Here is a 15,192-nt window from a genome sequence, read left to right as displayed (position 1 = left end):
TCATGGTTATTTTCACATATCATTTTGGATTGAAAACAAAATGGCTGTGTTTGAGGCATGGAGACCTCGGGTTACTGTCACCAGTGTTTTGCCAGTTCACATTTAAAATGATTTCAGTCCATACTAATTTAAATGAACTAGTTCATGTTCATAATTCAAATTATAACTATTTCACATTTATTTTGATTTTTTTCCCGTAAAAAATAAGCTGCTATTCTTTTTCAATAGAACCCCTTTCTACCCATCCATCACCAGCACACAAGCATTCCCAAAATATATACATTATCATATACTACACTCAATAACAATGGTGCAGCAGTTCAATACCACAACATAGATTTATTATAATTAATGGAGGAATCTATACTTCCATTACTGCGACTTCAATAATTCATATGTATTCCACAAGCCTGCTTAATGCTTCAGCTCAATGTGACGTTTTAAATTCAAAGTAGACGTGGCTGACGTCAGGACTTGTTTTAATCAAACCAGGTGAATACAATCTGCACAAAAATGTGTGTTTTCTTCCATCTGAGTCAACACATAGGGGCTCAAAAAACAGATTCAAATGCTTAAGGAAATGCTGCTAGCACTAGCCATACTTGGCTGTGTTTTGATGATGTCATGCACCACGCCGTAAAAGTGAGCGGTGTTTAGTCGCGCGAGAGTGAACGACGCTCACGTTTACGTTCATTGTTTCTAAACGTTCAGTTCAGCGTTCACAAAAAAACATGAACATGCACAACACTGACTATCACCACGGCTGTAAACACAATTCTCCACAATGAATTTCGCATCGAGCTCTGAATGACATTGTTTACAACTCCGAGCAGAGATATAGAAATTACAGTTTTTGAAAATCCATTTAAGCCTGGCTCTATAGACACTGCCGACTTTACTAAAGAAGATGGTGGGTGTACCTCCCTCCCTCTCTCTCTCTCTCTCTCTCTCTCTCTCTCTCTCTCTCTTTCTCTCTCTCTCTCTCTCTCTCTCTCTCTCTCTTTCTCTCTCTCTCTCTCTTTCATTGCTTGTTTCTTTCTCTCTACAATCATGGCCTCAGTTATACAGCCAACGCCTTTTGAAAGAGCCAACAGATCTAATTACTCAACAGCAGACATCCTCTCTCCATCCTTCTCTTTCTCTCTATCTTTCTATTATTCCACTCCTCCACACCATATCCCTCTCTCTCTGCCTTCTCTGTTTCTCTCTCTCTCTCTCTCTCTTTCTCTCTCTCTCTCTCTCATCTTTGAAGTGCAGGAAATAGCAAGCTAAGTCTAAAATCACCCCCAATTCTCTCCAAACCCCTTTCATTGAAGCTGACGCCTCGTGAGCTCATCGATGAAGCAGCGCTCTTTCCTCTGGCGGACAGATCTCCAGCGTGATTTCATGGTTTTGATCATAGTCTGCTGACAGCGAGCCGACTGCGAGATGCTGAAAGACATGAGGCGGCTGCCTGCTTCCTCCCAGAAGTCCAACTTTCTTTTTCCCACGTCTCTCCTCATCCAGCCGAACGACCACTCGAGAATAAAAAGGCCTTACTGTCGGAGAGGTCGTGTTAATGGTGACCCGTCTGCTCCAGGCCTGCTGGGAAACAATGTAAACAAAGTAGGCTAGTGTGGTTCACTAGCAGGAACTAGCACACCCTCTCTGATCAATACCATTTCCCTGAAAACAGATTCATATGCAAACCTGTTGTGATACAATGGTTTTCATTGAAATCCCCATGGGGGAAGCCTACAGGAGAAATGGGACATTCCCTGTATCTGGATATGGTAGTTTAGGCTGGACTCACACAGGGTGTTCCATCCCTACTGCCCTACAGAGTGAACTGCTTGCCCATAGTAGGACTTTAATCAGGATATAAAGGCCATGTTCATCAAACGATGTGTGAAGTATGTTGCTAATCCAGTCAATGCTTCTCGTGATTGAAACCAATATTTCTATCTGATATCATTTAAAGGATGTTATCAATATATTTAAGGAGCTTTGTTATCACTGTGTCCAGCAAAAGTGACCTGTTGTTAAAATACACCATTAGTCACAAGGCAGGAACCCACACTGGACTTTTACTCGCACACTCACCCAGTCACTCACACACTCACACCTGTGGACACTTTCACACACAACGAGTCCACCTACCAACATGTGTGTTGAATTGTGAGAACACCCAAAGCTCCACACAGACAGTAACCAGAAACAGGAATTGAACCCAGGACTCAGAGACCCTGGAGCTGCATAGAAGTCAAAAGACTCCTGTGGGAGCTGGACAGTGCAACAAGAAACATATTATCTGCACTGATCTGGCTGCATTGAGAGCTGTGCTCAGTCCCAAAAATAAAAATCAACACACAAATACACAATGAGTAAACAACGTTTAACATCGCCAAAGCTATTGTTGTATTTTCCAAAGCCCACTGTTCCCTTTAGAGACAGTGTTTTGTGACGTCACTGGCTCCATTTCAGGAGGGGAGCCACTGTAGTGAAAAACCAACCAGGTACCAGGGACCAAAACACAAGTAGAGTCGAGTAGAGTCAATTAGTGCAGGTATCATGTAATGGAAAAGTGCCAATAGTCAAGCCTTTTCATAGTTATAATTTTACCAACAGTTTCGACTAAACTGAGGCTTCATTTCACACACTCTCACTGTTTTCATTTCTCAGTCATATTTCAAACTGCTGAGAAACTTCTCAAAAGTGAGAAAGTGTCAGAGACAAAGAGGTACATGTACATCCCTGCCTAAGGTCGCAGTTCAACTCTTCATCTGTAGACTTATCTACACTGGACCACAGTTACCAATGAAGATGCAACCAAACAACAAAGGGTCTATCTGAGACATACCCTCATTGAGTTTAACCCAACTGTGGCACTGAACACAAACACACACACACCTGGGGAGCAGTTGAGGGTTAACTGCTTTGCTCAAGGGCACTTCAGCCATGGATGCTGAGGGAGGAGACAGCACTGTCCTTTCACTCCCTCTGTCCCTAGTTTTTCCTGCAGGTCACAGGGATCAAAACAGCACCCTTCCTGCCCCAAGCCCATTTCTTTAACCATTGCAGTCAATGCTCTTGACCTGTGCAGATAATCAAACTTATATGAGGTCAGAACCCTATGTTTCTAAGTAAGCAGACCTCATCTTTCAGCAATAAACAACCGCTTTTTATCAGCAGTGACCAGAACAGAGACGCTCCACAAAGCATGGCATCATCCCAAAATGGAAGAGAGATCATTACCTCTCTGTAAATCCCGTCGTGTCTTCTCATCGTTTCTGAGATCAGAAGATGATATTCCTCCCTGTGTTGAGAGTAGCTCTCTGCTGTGAGCTGGAGATGATGGGCCGCCTTAAATTATCGCTCTCTCCGAATTCCTCTGTCTAGTTTGTCCTTCACTCTCTTGCTCTTTCTCTCTGTCTATTCTGTCCCTCCGCTCTCCACTGCGCAGCCTGAGAGTCAGTGTAGGGGGATGAACATAAATCTGAGGATGACTTCAGCAGAAGCAGCAGCGATACAGTGAAAGAGAGAGAGAGGGTGGGAGAGAGAGAGAGAGAGAGAGAGAGAGAGATAGAGAGAGAGAGAGAGAGAGAGAGAGAGAGAGAGAGGATAGAGAGAGAGAGCTTAGAATAGAGTAGAGAGTGGTGAGAGACTGATAAAGAGAGAGAAACAGAGAGCAAGAGAGAGAGAGAGAGAGAGAGAGAGAGAGAGAGAGAGAGAGAGAGAGAGAGAAATACAGCCCAGCTCTCAACTGTAACATGGTACTGGAGGACAGGTGACAAAAGCTGGCCCGGGCATTTGTGTCAGCGTGAGCCGATTAGGGTCTCAGTGGAGAGGCTTATACCTCCACCGCTCTTCTCTCTCAGTCTCCCTCTCTCTCTCTCTCTCTCTTTCTGTCTCCATCCTTTCACTCTTTCCTCCACACTGGTGCTTCCCAGCCATAGGCAGAGCCTGGAACTTCAGTCCAAATCCAAATCTAGACAGTGGACCAGTGCACTGTGTGTAAACTGGCAAACTCTTCCACAAAGTTGATCTCAAGTTGATCACCACCCACCAGAAATCAGAGATCAGAGCTTAGCGACAGTGTCAAGTTAGCAATGTAAAGGTATGATTCTTCTTTTCAGACAAGATTCTTTTAGATATCTAAGATACATAGCCAGTTACTGATGACTTGATTCAGCTTTAATCAGTAAATCCAAACGTCACAAAGCAGCAAGTGCAGTTTTATACAACAGCGCAACGCAGAAACACACAGTCTAGCACTGATCCTGAAACAGTTTCCAGAGAAGATGGTAAATAAGTGCTTCAGTAAAGGCAAAGGAATTATCAAAATCATTCAAACAAACTAGCGACAATATCAGCAGTCATCAGATCATTGACAAACAATAGAAATATCCCTATTATCCACTGTCTGGGAATTATGCTCCACTTCAGCCAGTCCAACCTGCCTTGGTACGAGTGCTTGATTAAAAGACACTTCTCGATATTTGTACAATGTGTACAAATATCCTAACCCTAACACTAATCCTAACTTCAAGCTCCAAAATGTTTGAAGCAGGGCAGTCTCCTGCATAACTTTCTTCCATGACAGTTTACAGCACTGTTTCTGTTATTATTCTCCGGGTACATGACAGTGACTTTGTCTGGATTTGGTGGAACAGAGCCAAAATACAAAAATATCTAGGAACCGACTGTTCCTTCTAGTAGCATGCGTACTCAGTTTTGGTTCATCTTACTGGTGGAATATTAGTTAAAGTCCTTTTGGCTTTGGACAAATTACAAATTGGTTAAAGTGTATTTGGAGTAACCTTTATGTAATATTTCCTACACTATTACTTTGCAGTGGAATTTAGGGGCTACTCCTTGTCTCTGTAGCAACTCAGTTATATCATAATCCTCAACACCGACAAGAAAATAGTCTAATTTTACTCTAACTGTGCCTTCCTTAATTTTTACCATCTACATCGCTATGGTACTTCAGCACAGTTCTACTAAATTGGGTCGAATTAATCAACCAATTTGTCTACATTCACGTTACAAGCCTCAGTAGCCCATAGGAGTCTTAGCTAATTTTGGTCATTTTTGTATATTTCTGACTTTATGTGCTTTTGACTTATAGGTTTACCTTTTTGTGACTGTTTCTCTTTCCATTGGTTTCTCTTTCTCTCTGTATCTCTTTCTCTCTTTCTCTCTCTTTCTCTCTCTTTCTCTCTCATTCTCTCTCTCTCTATCTCTCTCTTTCTCTATCTCTCTCTCTCTCTCTCTCAGAATCAGTAGATTTTCAAAAAAAAAAAATTCAATTTCTTTATGACAGGAATAATGACAAAGATATTAAAATAAATGCAGTACATTTCCAATCAAATTGTGCACACTTTTACCTCATATTTTCAAATATGATATATCCAATACTACATTCCTCATAAAACCAGAGTTGACATGAGAGCCTGTATTTTTAACTAAAATTGGCAGCAGTGTTCAGTGTGAAACAGTCAAAAGGTTTGATCACACCAGCGCAATCAGAGACTAAGGGTTAATCTGCTCAGACTTTATTTGGCTGCCTTGAGGGTTCAAATTCATAAACGTAACAGTCTTGTATCTGACTGTAATGTGAACTAATCTGTCCCCGAAGAAGCAAGCATGTGGCATGTCACCTCCATATCCAATAACACAAGCATCATTCGTGAGACGACTCATTGTATTAGGAGTGGAAAATATGGAGGTGTTAGTAGTTCATGTGCACATCGCATTTTGCATGGGAGGACAGCAAAGAGTTCATCAAGTGTAGACCTACAGGACTAGGAGGAGAAGGTAAAAAAAGCCAGTTGTCTGAATCGGCTGAATCTCAAATGTCTCATTCCACCCTATGTACTGCATAGTGTAGGTCATAAAAACCAAGGGTTTTGGCACTCACATAATGCATTATGTGACAAATTATAAAACTATATAACTGAGCCTGGCGCCCTAGATTTGACATGTTCCCACAACCCTGAAAAAATCAGATTTGTGTTATTTTAAGGCAAAATAAAACTGATTATGAGCCTGGAAATGTGAACCTGAGCTTTTCTTAGTGGACGTTGATCTGTACAGTTGGAGAAACACTAACCATGACTACTCCAGCACCAGAAATCCAAACTACTGCCCTACACCACTTCTTAATTAATCCATTTTCTTGTTCTTCCAATGCCAGGGGATTTCATTTATTCCTCTGTCTAACCTTTGCCCAACTAGGCCAAAGACACAGGCCTGGTCTCAGCTCTCTCAGACTCTGCACTAATGTGTTCATTTTTCTCAGTCCGCAAACACGATAGCCCCTCGTGGACGCTGATTTGTCTTTCCTCCATCTTCTAGTGGGTGAGTGGGGGTGAGCAATGCCTGGGAATGAAACCCATCGATCAAATTTGATGAAGTGACATTGATCGAATCTATTGATCACTTCTCTTTGAGCCGCGGCGTAAAGCTTTGTTTTCTCCTTGGTAATCCAGTATGGTGGTCAAGATGGTCAAGTCAGGGAGGTGGGAGGTGGGGGATCGTTCCCTGACCTGGTCATTTGCCTGACCTTGTCACCAGACACATTTTAACCACAACTCTTCCTTAGACTTTAGACTAAATAAAGGTGAATCCTCAGTTTCTCCAGCAGTGGAGCGCAGTGGGTAGTCTCTGCTAAATGTCATCATGTAACGTGGTGTAAAATGGCCAATTAGGGGCAGTTTTTAATAGATTGTTGTGGGAATAGCTGCCATAATGTGCTCTAGTTAATTACACTGTTTGCTGTAGGATGAATGGAAGGGAGCGACTCCTGGTGGAGTCCTTTATGGAAGTCTCAGGCAATGCTTTGGACTGAACAACGGAAAAGATTTGATATGTAAATTTATTCAGAGTCAGTGCACTAATGAGGCTGGCTTGGCGGTCAAATCCTATAAGATTTGAAATGTCATCACCGCAAGTGGTGAAACACATACTAGCTTAAAAACCAGCACTAATCTGAACCCCAGTAAACACAAAAGCATTCCCCATGACAAGGTATTTCTTCCCTTGTGCCCATATTAGGAAATCTGAACCTAAGCTTTATTTCACTTTGAGAAAAGCAAATTCCGTTTTTGAAATTCATTTTAGATGCTGACAATGACAAACAGCTCTTGTCGACTAATTTTTGTAGTCGTACACTACAGTCCTTCATTATGAAAGCATGCTAACTCATCTAAGCCAAGGCTCCTCAACTGTGGCGGATCCCAGTGTTCCTCTGCGGTGGATGCTGCCTCTGCGATAAGGCGCTGATGGAGGAGCAGTGAATTGTGTGTATTTTCCTCACAGGGCTCTGGTGGGAGCTTTTCTTTTCTCCTGCTGCTAATGCGGCGTGCTGCTGCTTTTGTTGAAGGCTGCGCCATGGAGGGTGTAGCGAGGCCCTGAGGCGGCGAGCCCAGACCTCCTAAATCCCGCTCTGGACGAAAAAGATGGAGCCTTTAATCGATTACTGCAATGAGGCGCTCTGTTACGCTACGCAATACAGCCTCACGTCGCTTGTCACACACGTATACACACACACACAGATGCAAAGTCACAGGCATGCAAACCCACACAGAGAGCCAGACACGTACATACACACAGCCACACACAGAGCTGTATATATCTATACTGTATATACAGAATATACATCATGTTTATACTGAATATATACTGGAAACGATGGGTATAAACTCTATACTCTACTATAAGTACCTGGTATGTACATGCCTTCAAAGCACTACGTTAAAAGCCATTATAAGATCCACAAATATCACAGATACTGGGATATACTGTATCTACATGGTATATCCCATACGTATATATCATAAATACTAATATAATGTCTCTACACTGTATGTACTTAGTATATGCCATGTCTATACTATAAATACTAAGTATAAACATTATCCTACAGAAATAATATATATAATATATGTACATTATTCTACATGTATACTGTACATACTAAATATTAAAAACTACATGTATACTGTAAATACTGGGTATATACCAATACCCTCTACTATAATTACTGAGTATGTATTTAATTTCTACTTACAATATCTATATTATAAGATCTACATGGTATATCCCATTCATATATCATAAATACTGGACATATACTATATTTACACTGAACGTACATATGTACACACATGTGAATACTATAAATACAGAGTATATACTGGGGTATATATAATATATGTACTATATACACTGAGTATATTCATGTCCTAAATATTGCATCCAAACAAATATATATATATTAAATTGTAAATGTGTGCATATACACATCTCTACTATAATTAATGGGTGCATACTTTATTTCTCCTTGAAGTACAATGTATATACTGCATCTATACTACAATATTAATATTAAGCACTGACTAAACCCATGTCTATACTATAAATACTAGGTATGCTGTATCTACTCTGAAATCTGTATATCAAACTGCTGTGTCTGAGCCACTCACACCAGCACAACACACACTAACAAACCACCACGTCAGTGTCACTGCAGCGCTGAGAATGATCCACCGCCCAAATCGTACCTGCCCTGTGATGGTCCGGTGGGGGTCCTGACCATTGAAGGACAGAGTTAAGGAGGCTAATAAAATATGCAGAGCAACTACAGTCTGTAACCGTAGAACTACATAGTGCACCTGTATGGTCAGTGGAACTGAAAAAAAAAATGGAGTGGGTTTATTGTTTTGGCCGATTTTACAGACTATAAAGCATATCACAGATGCACAGCCAGACAAACAAATGCAAATATTAATACACACACACACACACACACACACACACACATTTACATACACACACACACAGAGGATATTTACATATTTGACCACACAGATGGAGTGTGAGGATCGCACGCACACACACACACACACACACACGCAGAGTATACAGTGTGTGTGACAGCTCCACTCATCTTCCTCCCCAGCTCTTCTTCATCAGTTCTTCTCCAATCGTCTGCAGCCCCCTTCATTTGGGTCAGAGCATCTAATATTAAAGTGGGCTGATTTAGCCTTGTGCTAAGTTTAGCTCTCGTGTGATATAGAGAAGTGTAACGAGATCGTTAACAGCTCCCCACTAACTAATGCTACGGCTGATAACATCTGTACACTACAGCACTGACCACATCTGTATGTGTGTAATTCACACAACATGAACACCACATCTTTCTTCATCATCTCAACACCATGGCTCATAAAGCTTCAGCTTAATCTGAACCTCAGTCGTCAGTGTATCTTCCCACCCATCTTCTTTTCTCACTGACACCTAGGATTGAAGAGTTCCCACTGCAAAGTGTTGGCCAGAGGGGTGTAAAGCCTCCTGCTTTGGGCAGTGGGACCTGACTTCACTGAAGCTCATGTGTCTGAATGCAGTTATATTCTCACAGAAATGTTCCAAATCCAGTGTAAAGCCTTCCCAGTAGATTAGAGGCTGTTACTGCAGAGGGACTGTCTGCAGGCATGCAATGTGTGTGTGTGTGTGTGTGTGTGTGTGTGTGTGTGTGTGTGTGCAGTGGGGGTTTGTGACATGCTGTTGACCATACGTCGCTGTTTCTTCTGTATAACACTCTCAAAGTGCCTTTAGAAAATTCAGACAGGTTTGGTTTCTGTTTATGTAAACTGACACTCCTTAAACCCAGATGGCCTAATGAACACTGGAATGTTCAGAATCAGTGACAACTTCTGTCAGATCTCTCGGTGCGGGGTGGTTGGGGTGATGAAATAATGACTTGTTCATGGGGTAAATTAAGAGCTAGCCTTCTAGACAACTGGCACACTGAACTGTACATATTAATCCAGAAACTAGCTTTACATTAGCATTTAACACTGAAGAGTTTTATTTCTGTGGTCACCTCATGCAGAAATACCACCAATAGAATCACTACAAGATTCATAAAGATTAATCATAACATGTCTCTTCGTCTACATACTGTCCAGTGTTTGTGGTGAGCTATAGCAAGCAGTTTATTATAAATGTCTTCATTAATAAAGTTATTTTGCCTCTACAACAACTGAACAATCACATGTGGTCATAAACAAATAAAATGTCATAGAGTCGCCCTCATAAATATTTTGCAATATTTTGAAGAGAACCCAGCTTTATCATTGCTCATATAAAATAATTTATATATATATATATATATACAAAATATATATACATATAAAAAACCATACGTTAGTGCCCGCCCTCTCCGTTCCTCAAAGGAGCGCCAACTAACACGACCAACCCCCCGTACAGGTCAGTCGAGGCTATTCTCATCTCTGGTACCACGCTGGTGGAACGAGCTTCCAAGCACTATCAGAGCAACAGGAACCCTCTCTGCATTCAAGAAATCCTTGAAAACCCAACTCTTCTGAGAGTATCTTTTGCACTGAAAGTCTTTCTTTAATGCACTTATTACTTCCTGGCATATTGCACTCAATGTAAGGTATTTTGTATAAATTGTGCTGTAGTTTGAATGTTAGATCCTCATTTGTAAGTTGCTTTGGATAAAAGCGTCTGCCAAATGCATGAACGTAAATGTAAATGTAAATAATTAACTTTTTCCACTATTCAGACTGCAGTTATCATTTTATTTTAGGTGCAGGAGTTCCAACATAGAGAGTATTGTGATGTTTTAATGTAGCCAAAGTGACAAGATCCCTAGCTGCTCTCTCTAAATATATCAGTGCCCTATTCACTGTATACTTCACTGCATGTGAAGTATACAATGTAGGGAATAGAGGGGGACTTTTGGAACTCACCTCACTTTGTGTTTGAAGACAGCACATTAGGGTGAGCCCTCCTGGACCCCATAGAAAATGAACTGAAGGCTCTGCAGCTCGAAAAATAAAAAAAGTATTGGACTGAACGGAACTATTGCTGATTGGACTGTGAAACTCAGAGGCAGGTCAAACTGCAGAGCCGTAGTTCAGTACTATGGTAGAATGAAAGAAAAACTCCACCCTTTTGGATCCATCGCCCTAATGAACAAACCACCCATGTTCAGATTACAACCAAAATACAACCAAAATACAACCAAAATACCCTCCAAATGAATGCAAAACATTGGAAATGCAACTATAATACAACCCAGACCTAAGCTTTAGAAATCTAGGTATAATTCTCAGGGTATTGGTATGTTCTACACACACACAGACACACACACACACACACACTCACATAAAAAGACCAGACCTGCATGTTATTACATATTTCCTTCACTTGTCTGCTGTATGTGCTGAAAAAAATGAAAGCCGGAAAAACTGATAAGATTCTCCTCAGATCTATATGCTACAACCCTGGTACAGTTAATGTGGTGCATATTTCCTTTTTCTACACTTTTACATCCTTTTATGCCTTTAGAACTCATTACATCCTTTTACACCATTCTACAGTAATCTACAAATCATCACACGCCTGTAGACCAATGAATAGGTGATTACACCATTTTAAACCAATCTTTAAATGATCGCACCACTTCAAAACAGTCTACAAAGAATCCGAGCCCTGTACAACAATGTACAAATCTACCTACAGGTCATTACACAGCTGTAAACCAACCTAGAGAACACCACAACACTGTACAGCCATCTACACATCATCACACCAAGCAGCATTACCGTGTAAAACACTGTACGGCAGAGAAAGAGAGAGAGAGAAAAAGAGAGAGAGAGAGAGAAAGAGCATGAGCCCATGTGTGCACCAATACATGTGTAATGACTATGTCCCTCACATTCCATCAGCTAATCAATCCAGCAGGCACACATTAACTCCACGGTTTACAACATGCATCACTAGCCATGGCCTCTGACCCCTGACCCCTCCTTCCGATCACCAAGAGAAACCACCCGATTTGAGAAACCGATCTCAAATCAGAACCAAAAATAAAGGAAAACGTTAGTTCACATATAAACATTCAGTCATCACTTCTCTCAACATTAACCTGCTGGTAATGGTCATTAAATGTAAATGCAATTTTAATGTGTAATTACTGTGACTGCTTGTAATTACATTGTAATTACAGATGTGTTTATGTAATGACACTGAAACAATATAATGATGAGAAATTTAGGCTTTTTTTTATTATTCCCCATGTCTTTATTTTTGCAGTAGTGTCACAGCTGCATTAAAAAGAGCTTTTCAAATCTCAATTATTTTGTCTGCCAAATTTGTGTTATATTAGCAATTCAGATTGTAAAGCAGCGTCCTGGTATCATGCCTAATGTATATAATACACATTTTCCAGCTTGGATAAACATGTCAGTGTCACTAAAGTGTGACATGCGCCCACTACTACGTTAACGTCTTGTATTAGGGTTGGGATTAGGGTTAGTGACAGTCTTTCGAAGAGTGTAGGGTTATATGTATTTTGTGGCCAATTTGGTTGCCATCACAACCGATGTGAAGAAACTGTATGGATGAATGTATTTACATCTAAATGAATGGGTTATGGGTAAATATAGAAAAATGTGTGGGATTCCCCTTTAGATTTAGACCAATAATGTTGAGCTGGAGGGGAAACCTCACACAGCCTCTGAGAGAAATGAATGATGAGGGTGCAGTGTGTTGGTGGTTTGGCTTGATGTAGTGAATGAGTGTGAACAGGCCTTGCACGATGCTGCAGAGACTATGGGCGAGAGAGATACAGATGGATACAGAGAGAGAAGGATGAGGGGATGATACAATGACAGACTGAGATATGAGAAAGAGAGAAAGAGCGGGGTAGGAGGATAAAGGGTAAGAAAGACGGTCAATGAGAAAAGGAAAAGCATGATTAGAGAGAGAGAGAGAGAGAGAGAGAGAGAGAGAGAGAGAGAAAGAGAGAGATGCCGAATTGTCAGCCTCCCACTAATGCATCCATCATGAAATGGCATATCATTGTGCGGTGGACGCATGACCACAATGTCCACTGCACACGTGGGGTCAAGTGCTGCTCTGAAAAGACACACAGCTCTGCTCTCCATCCATCGCTTACATAAGATGCCTCTCATACCTCCACTCTTCCCTCCGTTTTCCCCCATTTTCCCTTTATTCTCTCTCTCACTCTGCCGTTCCCATTCTCCCCTTATGTCTCTCTCTCACTCTCTCCTTGTCAGCACATCCCCAGAGCCCCAAGCACAACCCTTCCCCCCTGCATACCCTCAGATATGAGAGAGAGAGAGAGAGAGAGAGAGACAGAGAGAGAGAGAGAGGGAGACAGAGACAGAGAGACATACCATGTATTCTTTCTTCTCTTTTACCACCTTGAAAACAACACCCATGTCCTGGCCTCTCTCTCTCTCTCTCTCTCTCTCTCATTGTCTGTGCACATTAAGTGTAGCACCCTCTCATTTCCTTTCATTTTTTATAACCCCTTTCAGCAGTTTACAGCTGTTTTTCGTGCAAAAATACAGTTGTTTTTGTGTAAAATTACAGCTGTTTACCGTACGTTGGTTATTGAGGCTTACCTTTGTGTGACTGGTTCTCTTTCCATCGGTTTCTCTCTCTCTCTCTCTCTCTCTCTCTCTCTCTCTCTCTCTCTCTCTCTCTCTCTCTCTCTTCACCTGCTCCACATTCTCCAGTCCTGCAGTTCTGCACAATGCTCTGCAGTGGCTCGCCGTGTCAATGTCACAGTGTGTGTGTGTGTGGGTGTGTGTGTATGGACCCCCAGCCTCCCGACATCATTTCCTCCTCGCCTCTTCCCCTTTACACATCAACACACATCCTCTTTTCTGTTCCCCAGGCTTCACCTCTTTCTATTTCTGCCATTTCTGCCACAGCATGGCCATCAAACTATGGCCGAGGCGGTCAGCATTGGTCAGAATCATGGCAGTGGACACAGCGTGTGTGTGTGTGTGTGTGTGTGTAGAGACATACCTTTCATAATCGTAATGAAAATAGTAATAAGAGTAAAACACTGAAAACTAATTCTGATAAAAAATAATAAGAAGAATAAAAGCCCTTACCTCCATGTGTCTGCTGAACCATGCCTTGTTCCATCCTGCTGTCGACTCCCCCCTTCCCCCCAATGACAGCATTTTTCTGCTCTCTCTCGCTTGTGCTCTCTCTCTCTCTCTCTCTCTCTCTCTCTCTCTCTCCTGTCCTTCGTCTATCACGGAAAAACAAGAAGCCTTCTGTCCGTTCTCTCAGCCGTATTGTGTCCTCATTGCTGTTGATGAGCGAAGCAGGTTGATATGTGCTTTCTCTCTCTCTCTCTCTCTCTCTCACACACACACACACACACACCACACACACACACACACTGTTTCTCACTCGCTCTCACTCTCCCTCTCTCTCTATTGCTCGCTTGCTCGCTGGATCTCTCCCTCTCCTGCACACTGCCTCTATTCCATTCACATCACACTAAGGCCAGCCCCCTCCTCCTAGTCCTCCTCCTCCTCCTCTTCTCCTCCTCCTTCTCCTCCTCCTCCTCCCTACATCCTCTACTGCCTCTCTCTCTCTCTCTCTCACACACTTCTTTATCTATTTCCTTCACTCCTTCTGACTTTTATATCCTTCATGAAATTCAGTAAAGTTCTTTATCTTCTGTTTTTTGTTTCTATCGTTTTCTCTTTCTGTCTCTACTGCTGTCTCTCTCGCTCTCTTTCTCTCTCTCTCTCCTTTCCCTACTCCTTTTCTCCACGCCTCTCCCTCTCTTTCTCTTCTTTCTGTGTTTTGCTACATTGTTTCTCTCTCTCTCTCTCTCTCTCTCTCTCTCTCTCTCTCTCTCTCTCTCTCTGTGTGTGTGTGTGTGTGTGTGTGCGTGTGTGTAATCCGTTTTCTAGACTAATGGTTGGATGATTAGTGCGAGTAGATTAGTAGCCCCCACTCTCTAAGCGAGCACACTGCTTTTTAGAGATATAGTTACTGCTGTATGTGTGTGTGTGTGTGTGTGTGTGTGTGTGTGTGATAGAGAGAGAGAAAGAGAGAGAGAGAGAGAGAGAGAGAGAGAGAGAGAGAGATGCACACACAAAGGGAGGCCATGGATGAGTGTATGGTTGTGAGATTCTAAGATTAAACCCTACATCACCCCCTGCCCCCCACACTCTAGCCCTGTCCATCTGACCCACAGCACATGACCCCCAAATACCGCCGTATAGGCAAAAGTGTGGAAGACATCCCCTCTCTGAACTGTACGTTACAGCGTAGGTCTCTTAATTACACATTAATATTGCATTAATAACATGTTAGTGAAGCAGTAATAACACATTAATA

The 15,192-nt window shown here is 41.9% G+C and overlaps 1 protein-coding gene across 4 annotated transcripts in view; it reads right to left on the bottom strand.

Annotated features, from left to right (window-relative positions):
* Positions 1–14,033, bottom strand: part of sipa1 (signal-induced proliferation-associated 1) — a 90,998-nt gene extending 76,965 nt beyond the window's left edge. For 3 of the 4 annotated variants that reach the window (XM_066651838.1, XM_066651860.1, XM_066651866.1), the window contains exon 1: positions 13,944–14,033. The gene's annotated coding sequence lies outside the window, so the exon portion shown is untranslated. Of the gene's footprint in view, positions 1–13,445; positions 13,566–13,943 lie in introns of those variants that run through there. The other variant, XM_066651855.1, reaches the window with a different exon arrangement.
* Positions 14,034–15,192: the final 1,159 nt, after the last annotated feature.

This window comes from Hoplias malabaricus, chromosome 2 (genome assembly GCF_029633855.1).
Source record: "Hoplias malabaricus isolate fHopMal1 chromosome 2, fHopMal1.hap1, whole genome shotgun sequence".
NCBI lineage: Eukaryota > Metazoa > Chordata > Actinopteri > Characiformes > Erythrinidae > Hoplias > Hoplias malabaricus.
Note: the sequence above shows the minus strand (reverse complement) of the source record. Positions and strands in the feature narration are given on the sequence as shown.